This window comes from Arachis hypogaea, chromosome 15 (assembly GCF_003086295.3).
Source record: "Arachis hypogaea cultivar Tifrunner chromosome 15, arahy.Tifrunner.gnm2.J5K5, whole genome shotgun sequence".
Classification (NCBI taxonomy): Eukaryota; Viridiplantae; Streptophyta; class Magnoliopsida; order Fabales; family Fabaceae; genus Arachis; species Arachis hypogaea.
The window spans coordinates 102,348,711-102,359,515 of NC_092050.1; the positions used below are offsets into that span (position 1 = coordinate 102,348,711).

At 40.9% G+C, this 10,805-nt stretch overlaps 1 non-coding gene across 1 annotated transcript; it reads right to left on the reverse strand.

The window, feature by feature from the left end:
- Nucleotides 1-1,359: 1,359 nt before the first annotated feature.
- On the reverse strand, nucleotides 1,360-1,467 carry LOC112753449 (small nucleolar RNA R71). Its single transcript, XR_003177837.1, has one exon. It is a non-coding gene; the product is annotated as a small nucleolar RNA R71 (small nucleolar RNA).
- Nucleotides 1,468-10,805: the final 9,338 nt, after the last annotated feature.

Here is a 10,805-nt window from a genome sequence, read left to right on the forward strand (position 1 = left end):
TTTTAAAATCAAGTTGTTCCATGAGTCAAATCAAATTTTCAATTTGAAAATCTTATCTTTTTCAAAATCTTTTTCAAAAATCAAATCTTTTTCAATTCTTAGTTATTTTCGAAAATTCCAAAAATCTTTTTCTTATTTTATATAAAATTTTCGAAAATAACTAAACAATTAATGTTTTGATTCAAAAATTTGAAGTTTGTTACTTGCTTGTTAAGAAAGATTCAAACTTTAAGTTCTAGAATCATATCTTGTGATTTCTTATGAATCAAGTCATTAATTGGATTTTAAAAATCAAATCTTTTTCAAAACTAATTTCTATCATATCTTTTCAAAATATCTTCTTATCTTATCTTTTTCAAAAATATTTTTCAAAATATCTTTTCTAACTCCTAACTTCTTACTTTTCAAAATTTGTTTCAACTAACTAACTAACTTTTTGTTTGTTTCTTAACTTTTTCAAAACACCTAACTAACTCTCTCTCTCTCAATTTTCGAAAATATCTCCCTTTTTCAAAAATTTCTTTTTAATTAACTAATTATTTTTATTTTTATTTTTATTCAAAAATTTTTGAAAAATACTAACAATTTTCAAAAACCAATTTCAAAAATCACTAACTCTTTTCAAAATAATTTTCGAAAATTTTCCTCCACATCCTATTCTATTTATTCATTCATATCCTAACATCTCATCTCACATCTCCATTCTCACAGTTGTGTTTCTTCCTTTACATCACCCTCCCTCTTCTTCCACTACAAAGGGATCCCTATACTGTGGTATAAAGGATCTCTATTATTATTATCATTTTTCTGGCCATTCTTCCTTGTCATATGAGCAGGAGCAAGGATAAGAACATTCTTGTGGAAGCAGATCCAGAACCTAAAGAACTCTGAAGAGAAAATTAAGAGAAGCTAAAATACAACAATCCAGAGATAACCTTTCAGAAATTTTCGAACAGGCAGAGGAGATGGCGCCGAAAATAATAATAATGCAAGGAGATGCTTGGTGACTTTACTGCACCTAATTCCAATTTACATGGAAGAAGCATCTCCATTCCTGCCATTGGAGCAAACAACTTTGAGCTGAAACCTCAATTAGTTTCTCTGATGCAGCAGAACTGCAAGTTTCATGGACTTCCATCTGAAGATCCTTTTCAGTTCTTAACTGAATTCTTGCAGATATGTGATACTGTTAAGACTAATGGAATAGATCCTGAAGTCTACAGGCTCATGCTTTTCCCTTTTGCTGTAAGAGACAGAGCTAGATTATGGTTGGATTCTCAACCCAAAGACAGCCTGAACTCTTGGGATAAGTTGGTCACGGCTTTCTTAGCCAAGTACTTTCCTCCTCAAAAGCTGAGCAAGCTTAGAGCTGATGTTCAAACCTTCAGACAGAAAGAAGGTGAATCTCTCTATGAAGCTTGGGAAAGATACAAACAGTTGACCAAAAAGTGTCCTTCTGACATGCTTTCAGAATGGACCATCCTGGATATATTCTATGATGGTTTATCTGAGCTATCAAAGATGTCACTGGACACTTCTGCAGGTGGATCCATTCACCTAAAGAAAATGCCTGCAGAAGCTCAAGAACTCATTGACATGGTTGCTAATAACCAGTTCATGTACACTTCTGAAAGGAATCCTGTAAGCAATGGGACGCCTATGAAGAAGGGAGTTCTTGAAGTTGATACTCCGAATGCCATATTGGCTCAGAACAAAATATTGACTCAGCAAGTCAATATGATTCTCAGAGTCTGCATGGAATGCAAGCTGCATCCAACAGTACTCAAGTGGCATCTTCTGAAGAAGAAGCCTATGATCCTGAGAACCTGCAATAGCAGAGGTAAATTATTTAGGTGAACCTTATGGAAACACCTATAACTCAACATGGAGAAATCATCCAAATTTCTCATGGAAGGATCAAAAGCCCAACAAGGCTTTAATAATGGTGGAAGAAATAGGTTAGCAATAGCAAACCTTTCCATCATCAACTCAGCAACAGACAGAGAACTCTGAACAAAATGCTTCTAATTTAGCAAATCTAGTCTCTGATCTATCTAAGGCCACTGTAAGTTTCATGAATGAAACAAGTCTTCCATTAGAAATCTGGAAGCACAAGTGGGCCAGCTGAGTAAAAGGATCACTGAAATCCCTCCTAGTACTCTCCCAAGCAATACAGAAGAGAACCCAAAAGGAGAGTGCAAGGCCATTGACATAAGCGCCATGGCCGAACCTGTGAGGAGAGGAGAGGACGTGAATCCCAAGGAGGAAGACCTCCTGGGACGTCCAGTGATCAATAAGGAGCTTCCCTCTGAGGAACCAAAGGATTCTGAGGTTCATCTAGAGACCATAGAGATTCCATTGGACCTCCTTATGCCCTTCATGAGCTCTGATGAGTATTCCTCTTCTGAAGAGAATGAGGATGTCACTGAAGAGCAAACTGCCAAGTTTCTTGGTGCAATCATGAAGCTGAATGCCAAATTATTTGGCATTGATGCTTGGGAAGTTGAACCTCCCTTGTTCATCAATGAACTAAGTGATCTGGATCAACTGACATTGCCTCAGAAGAGACAGGATCCTGGAAAGTTCATAATATCCTGTACCATAGGCACCATGATCTTTAAGGCTCTGTGTGACCTTGGTTCAGGAATAAACCTCATGCCCCTCTCTGTAATAGAGAAACTGGGAATCTATGAGGTGCAAGCTGCTAAAATCTCATTAGAGATGGCAGACAGCTCAAGGAGACAGGCTTATGGACAAATAGAGGACGTGTTAGTAAAGGTTGAGGGCCTTTACATCCCTGCTGATTTCATAGTCCTGGATACTGGAAAGGAAGAGGATGAATCCATCATCCTAGGAAGACCTTTCCTGGCCACAGCAAGAGCTGTGATTGATGTTGACAGAGGTGAAATAGTCCTTCAATGGAATGAGAACTCCCTTGTATTCAAAACTCAAGGATCTCCCTCTGCAACCATGGAGAGGAAACTTGAAAAGCTTCTCTCAAAGCAGAGTCAACCCGAGCCCCCACAGTCAAACTCTAAGTTTGGTGTTGGGAGGCCACAACCAAACTCTAAGTTTGGTGTTGAACTCCCATATTCAAACTCTAAGTTTGGTGTTGGAGAGTCTCAACAAAGCTCTGCACATCTGTGAGGCTCCATGAGAGCCCACTGTCAAGCTATTGACATTAAAGAAGCGCTTGTTGGGAGGCAACCCAATGTTTATCTAATTCTTATTTTTATTGTTTTTCATGTTTTCTTAGGTTCATGATCATGTGGAGTCACAAAATAAACAAAAAATTCAAAACGGAATCAAAAACAGCATAAGAAAAATCACACCCTGGAGGAGCATCTGTCTAGCGTTCAAACGCCAGAACAGAGCATAGTTCTGGTGCTGAACGCCCAGAATGGGAGCATCCTGGCGCTGAACGCCCAGAACAAGCATGGTTCTGGCGTTCAACGGCAGAAATGGCAGCAAATGGGCGTTGAACGCCCAAAATGGGCACCAACCTGGCGCTGAACGCCCAGAGTTGTGTGCAAGGGCATTTTGCATGCCTAACTTGGTGCAGGGATGTAAATGCCTTGACACCTCAAGATCTGTGGACCTCACAGGATCACCTTAAGGTCTGTGGACCCCACAAGATCCCCACCTACCTCCACTCACTCTCTTCTCTCTTCTCAATCATCCTCTATTCCCAATAAACACTCTTCCCTAATTAACCCTTTACCACTCACATCCAAACACCCACTTTCCTTCAAAATTCAACATCTCTTTCCCACCCAATCCCACCCATATGGCCGAATACACATCTCCCTCCATCTCCTCCATATCTTCTTCTTATTCTTCTATTCTTTCTTCTTTTGCTCGAGGGCGAGCAACATTCTAAGTTTGGTGTGGTAAAAAGCATAGCTTTTTTTGTTTTTTCCATAACCATTGATGGCACCTAGGGCCAGAGAAGCCTCTAGAAAGAGGAAAGGGAAGACAAAAGCTTCCATCAAGGGTCTATAGCTCAGTGGTAGAACATTTGACTGCAAATCAAGAGATCCCTGAGATACCTCAGGGGATACATTTTCTTCCACACAATTATTGGAAGCAACTAAGGGTGGAACATCAAGAGCACTCCATCATCCTTCATGAAATTAGAGAAGATCTAAAAGCAATGAAGGAGGAGCAGCAAAGACAAGGAGGAGACATAGAAGAGCTCAAGGACATCACTAAGGTGGACTCATTCCTTGTTCTTACTTTCTCTGTTTTTCATTTTCTATGTTATGTGCTTATCTATGTTTGTGCCTTCATTACATGATCATTAGTAGTTAGCAACTTTGTCTTAAAGTTATGAATGTCCTATGAATCCATCACCTCTCTTAAATGAAAAATGTTTTAAATCAAAAGAACAAGAAGTACATGAGTTTTGAATTTATCCTTGAACTTAGTTTAATTATATTGATGTGGTGACAATGCTTCTTGTTTTCTGGATGTATGCTTGAACAGTGCATATGTCTTTTGAAGTTGTTGTTTAAGAATGTTAAATATGTTGGCTCTTGAAAGAATGATGACTAGGAGACATGTTATTTGATAATCTGAAAAATCATAAAAATGATTCTTGAAGCAAGAAAAAGCAGCAAAGAACAAAGCTTGCGAAAAAAAAAAAAAAAGAATAAAAAAAAATAGAAAGAAAAAGAAAAAGCAAGCAGAAAAAGCCAATAACCCTTAAAACCAAAAGGCAAGGGCAAATAAAAAGGATCCCAAGGCTTTGAGCATCAGTGGATAGGAGGGCCTAAAGGAATAAAATCCTGGTCTAAGCGGCTAAACCAAGCTGTCCCTATCCATGTGCTTGTGGCGTGTAGGTGTCAAGTGAAAACTTGAGACTGAGCGGTTAAAGTCAAGGTCCAAAGCAAAAGAAGAGTGTGCTTAAGAACCCTGGACACCTCTAATTGGAGACTTTAGCAAAGTTGAGTCACAATCTGAAAAGGTTCACCCAATTATGTGTCTGTGGCATTTATGTATCTGGTGGTAACACTGGAAAACAAAGTGCTTAGGGCCACGGCCAAGACTCATAAAATAGCTGTGTTCAAGAATCATCATACTGAACTAGGAGAATCAATAACACTATCTGAACTCTGAGTTCTTATAGATGCCAATCATTCTGAACCTCAATGGATAAAGTGAGATGCCAAAACTATTCAAGAGGCAAAAAGCTATAAGTCCCGCTCATATGATTGAAGCTCTGTTTCATTGATAGTTTGAAATTTATAGTATATTCTCTTCTTTTTATCCTATTTAATTTTTAGTTGCTTGGGGACAAGCAACAATTTAAGTTTGGTGTTGTGATGAGCGGATAATTTATACGCTTTTTGGCATTGTTTTTAGTATGTTTTTAGTAGGATCTAGTTACTTTTAGGGATGTTTTCATTAGTTTTTATGTTAAATTCACATTTCTGGACTTTACTATGAGTTTGTGTGTTTTTCTGTGATTTCAGGTATTTTCTGGCTGAAATTGAGGGACTTGAGCAAAAATCAGATTCAGAGGTTGAAAAAGGACTGCTGATGCTGTTGGATTCTGACCTCCCTGCACTCAAAATGGATTTTCCGGAGCTACAGAACTCGAAATGGCGCGCTTCCAATTGCGTTGGAAAGTAGACATCCAGGGCTTTCCAGCAATATATAATAGTCCATACTTTGGCCAAGAATTGACGACGTAAACCGGCGTTCAACGCCGGCCTTCTGCCCAAATCTGGCGTTCAGCGCCAGAAAAGGATCCAAAACCAGAGTTGAACGCCCAAACTGGCACAGAAACTGGCGTTCAACTCCACAAATGGCCTCTGCACGTGCAACACTTAAGCTCAGCCCAAACACACACCAAGTGGGCCCCGGAAGTGGATTTATACATCAAATACTTACTCATGTAAACCCTAGTAGCTAGTTTATTATAAATAGGACCTCTTACTATTGTATTAGGCATCTTTGGATTACCTTATGATCCTTTGATCACGTTTTAGGGGGCTGGCCATCTCGGCCATGCCTGGACCTTCACTTATGTATTTTCATACGGTAGAGTTTCTACACTCCATAGATTAAGGTGTGGAGCTCTGCTGTTCCTCAAAGATTAATGCAAAGTACTACTGTTTTCTATTCAAATCTTCTTATTTCTCTTCTAAGATATCCATTCGCACCCAAGAACATGATGAAGGTGATGATTATGTGTGACGCTCATCATCCTTCTCCCTTATGAACGCGTGCCTGACAAACACTTCTGTTCTACATGAATTAAGCTAGAATGAGTATCTCTTAGATCTCCTAACCAGAATCTTCGTGGTGTAAGCTAGAATGATGGCGGCATTCAAGAGAATCCGGAAGGTCTAAACCTTGTCTGTGGTATTCCGAGTAGGATTCAATGATTGAATGACTGTGACGAGCTCCTAACTCGCGATTGCAGGGCGTTAGTGACAGACGCAAAAGGATAGTAAATCCTATTCCGGCATGATCGAGAACCGACAGATGAATAGCCGTGCCGTGACAGGGTGCGTGAGCATATTATTCACTGAGAGGATAAGATGAAGCCATTGACAAGGGTGATGCCTCCAGACGATTAGCCGTGCCGTGACAGGGCATTGGATCATTTTCCCGTGAGATGACCGAAAGTAGCCATTGACAGTGGTGATGTATCACATACAGCCAGCCATGGAAAGGAGTAAGACTGATTGGATGAAGGTAGCAGGAAAGCAGAGGTTCAGAGGAACGAAAAGCATCTCCATTCGCTTATCTGAAATTCATACTAATGATTTACATAAGTATCTCTATCCCTATTTTATTATATAATATTCGAAAACACCATTATCACTTTATATCTGCCTGACTGAGATTTGCAAGGTGACCATAGCTTGCTTCATACCAACAATCTCCGTGGGATTCGACCCTTACTCACGTAAGGTATTACTTGGACGACCCAGTGCACTTGCTGGTTAGTTGTATCGAAGTTGTGAACCATGGTATTGGCACCATGTTTTGGCGCCATTGCCAGGGAAAGAAAGAGCCATGAATTTTACATAATTAAAGTGTAATCACGATTACGCATACCAAGTTGCTCACGTTGCCAGGGATTGTTTGAGCCTGGACATCACAATTTCGTGCACCAGCTTCCTCTCTGGGGACACACCTACGGATAATTCCGTCTGCACATCTCTTAAAGAGATAGGGCTCATCCCACAAGTAGTACTTTGCATCAGTAACTAATTTTTTCTTTTGTATTCGATTGTACTCCTTGGGTATGAACCTTGCAGCTTTATAGTTTGCAATATCGGCAAACCATGGTGCTTCCTGAATGGCAAATAGATGCTCATGGGAACGTCTCAGAGATCTCAAGAAAGGGGAGGGACGTCCCTTCCACTGGCTCTATCCGGGACAGATGATCAGCTACTTGGTTCTCTGTCCCTTTTCTGTCTCTTATTTCTATATCAAACTCTTGCAGAAGCAATACCCATCTGATGAGCCTGGGTTTTGAATCCTGCTTTGTGAGTAGATACTTAAGAGCAGCATGGTCAGTGTACACAATCACCTTTGATCCTACTAAGTAGGATCTGAACTTGTCAATGGCGTAAACCACTGCAAGTAATTCCTTTTCTGTGGTTGTGTAATTTTTCTGGGCATCATTTAAAACGTGACTAGCATAATAAATGACATGCAGAAGCTTGTCATGCCTCTGTCCCAACACTGCACCAATGGCATGATCACTGGCATCACACATTAGCTCAAATGGTAATGTCCAGTCTGGTGCAGAAATAACTGGTGCTGTGACCAACTTAGCTTTCAGTGTTTCAAACGCCTGCAGGCATGCTGTGTCAAACACAAATGGCGTGTCAGCAGCTAGCAGATTGCTTAGAGGTTTTGCGATTTTTGAAAAATCCTTTATAAACCTCCTATAGAATCCTGCATGTCCTAGAAAGCTTCTGATTGCCTTAACATTGGCAGGTGGTGGTAATTTTTCAATTACCTCTATTTTTGCTTGATCCACCTCTATTCCCTTGTTTGAGATTTTATGCCCAAGAACAATTCCTTCAGTCACCATGAAGTGACACTTTTCCCAGTTTAAAACTAGATTGGTTTCTTGACATCTTTTCAGAACAAGTTTCAGGTGATCAAGACAGGAGCTGAATGAGTCTCCATATACTGAGAAGTCATCCATGAAGACTTCCATAAATTTTTCCACCATATCAGAGAAAATAGAGAGCATGCATCTCTGGAAGGTTGCAGGCGCATTACATAGCCCAAAGGGCATCCTTCTATAAGCAAACACTCCGGATGGACATGTGAATGCTATTTTCTCTTGATCCTGGGGATCTACTGCAATCTGGTTATAGCCTGAGTAGCCATCCAAAAAGCAGTAATAATCATGACTTGCTAGTCTTTCTAGCATCTGGTCTATGAATGGTAAAGGAAAATGATCCTTTCTGGTGGCTGTATTGAGCCTTTTGTAGTCAATACACATGCGCCACCCTGTAACTGTTCTTGTAGGAACCAGTTCATTTTTTTCATTATGAATCACTGTCATGCCTCTCTTTTTTGGGACGACTTGAACAGGGCTCACCCAGGGGCTATCAGAAATAGGATAAATAATCCCAGCCTCCAGTAATTTGGTGACCTCTTTCTGCACCACTTCCTTCATGGCTGGATTTAGCCGCCTCTGTGGTTGAACCACTGGTTTGGCATTGTCCTCCAATAGGATTTTGTGCATGCATCTAGCTGGGCTTATGCCCTTAAGGTCACCTATGGACCACCCAAGAGCTGTCTTGTGTGTCCTTAGCACTTGAATAAGTGCTTCCTCTTCCTGTGAATTTAAAGCAGAGCTTATGATCACTGGAAAAGTGTCACCTTCTCCTAGAAATGCATATTTCAAGGATGGTGGTAGTGGCTTGAGCTCGGTTTTAGGGGGTTTTTCCTCTTTCAGAAGAAAGTTTAGAGGCTCTTTCATGTCCCCTGAATCCTCCAAATCAGGCTGAACATCTTTAAAGATGTCTTCCAACTCTGATTCGAGACTCTCAGCCATGTTGATCTCTTCTACCAAAGAGTCAATGAGATCAACTTTCATGCAGTCTGCTGGTGTGTCTGGATGCTGCATGGCTTTGACAGCGTTCAACTTGAACTCATCATCATTGACTCTCAGGGTTATTTCCCCCTGTTGGACATCAATGAGGGATCGTCCAGTTGCTAGGAAGGGTCTTCCTAGAATGAGAGTAGCACTCTTGTGCTCCTCCATTTCCAGCACAACAAAGTCAGTAGGAAAGGCGAATGGCCCAACTCTGACAATCATGTCCTCAATCACGCCTGATGGGTATTTAGTGGAACCATCAGCAAGTTGGAGACATATCCGGGTTGGTTTAACTTCTTTAGTTAAGCCAAGCTTCCTGATAGTGGATGCAGGTATCAGGTTGATGCTTGCCCCAAGATCGCATAAAGCTGTCTTGGTGCAATCACCTTCTAATATGCATGGTATCAGAAAACTCCCACGGTCTTTAAGCTTTTCAGGAAAGCTTTTCAGAATGACTGCACTGCATTCTTCAGTGAGGAGAACTCTTTCTGTTTCTCTCCACTCCTTTTTATGACTCAAGATCTCTTTCATGAACTTGGCATAAGAAGGTATTTGCTCAAGTGCCTCTGCAAATGGAATCTTTATTTCAAGAGTCCTTAGATAATCTGTAAAGCGAGCAAATTGCTTATCCTGCTCCTCTTTCCGGAGTTTTTGAGGATAAGGTATCTTGGCTTTATATTCCTCAACCTTAGTGGTTAAAGAAGCCTTTTTAGAGGGGTTGCTATCAACACTTGTGTGTGTCTGATCCCTCACTGGCAATTGAGTGCCAGAGTCAGAAGCTGGAGTGACGTTAGACGCCAGCTCACTGTCTGTTCCTGGCGCCTGAACGCCAGAAGTGTGCCCATGTTGGGCGTTCAACGCTGAATTCTGCCCCATTTGGGCGTTCAACGCTAGATTCTTGCCCATTTCTGGCGTTGAACGCCAATCTTGCCTTGTTTCTGGCGCTGAACGCCAGTTTTGGGCATAGTCTGGGCGTTCAGCGCCAGCCTTCCACCCATTTTCTGGCGTTTTAGTGCCAGAATTATTTTTCCCTGGGCTCTTACTGTCCTCAGGTGAATCTTTGGTGGGTCGCTCATTTCTTGAATTTTTGATGCCTTGAGGTGGGGTATTTAGTGTTTTCCCACTCCTCAATTGAACTGCTTGACATTCTTCTGCTATTTGCCTTGATAGCTGCTGCTTTGTTTGCTTAAACTGTTCGTCCATATGTATATTAGCTATCCTTGTCTCCTGTAGCCTGTCCTTGAATTCAGCTAACTGCTTTGTTAGAAAATCCAATTGCTGATTGAATTCAGCAGCTTGTTTTACAGTACTGAATTCAGCAGTTACTGTTTTAACCTCTTCATTCATGGAAGGGTTGCTGCTTAGATACAGATGCTGATTCCTGGCAACTGTATCAATGAGCTCTTGAGCCTCTTCAATTGTCTTTCTCATATGGATAGATCCACCAGCTGAGTAATCTAGAGACATCTGAGCTCCTTCTGCAAGCCCATAGTAGAAGATGTCTAACTGAACCCACTCTGAAAACATTTCAGAGGGGCATTTTCGTAGCATCTCTCTGTATCTCTCCCAGGCATCATAAAGAGATTCATTATCTCCTTGTTTAAAGCCTTGGATGTCCAGCCTTAGCTGTGTCATCCTTTTTGGAGGAAAATACTGATTCAGGAATTTTTCTGTCAGCTGTTTCCATGTTCTTATGCTGGCCTTAGGTTAGTTATTTAACCACCTC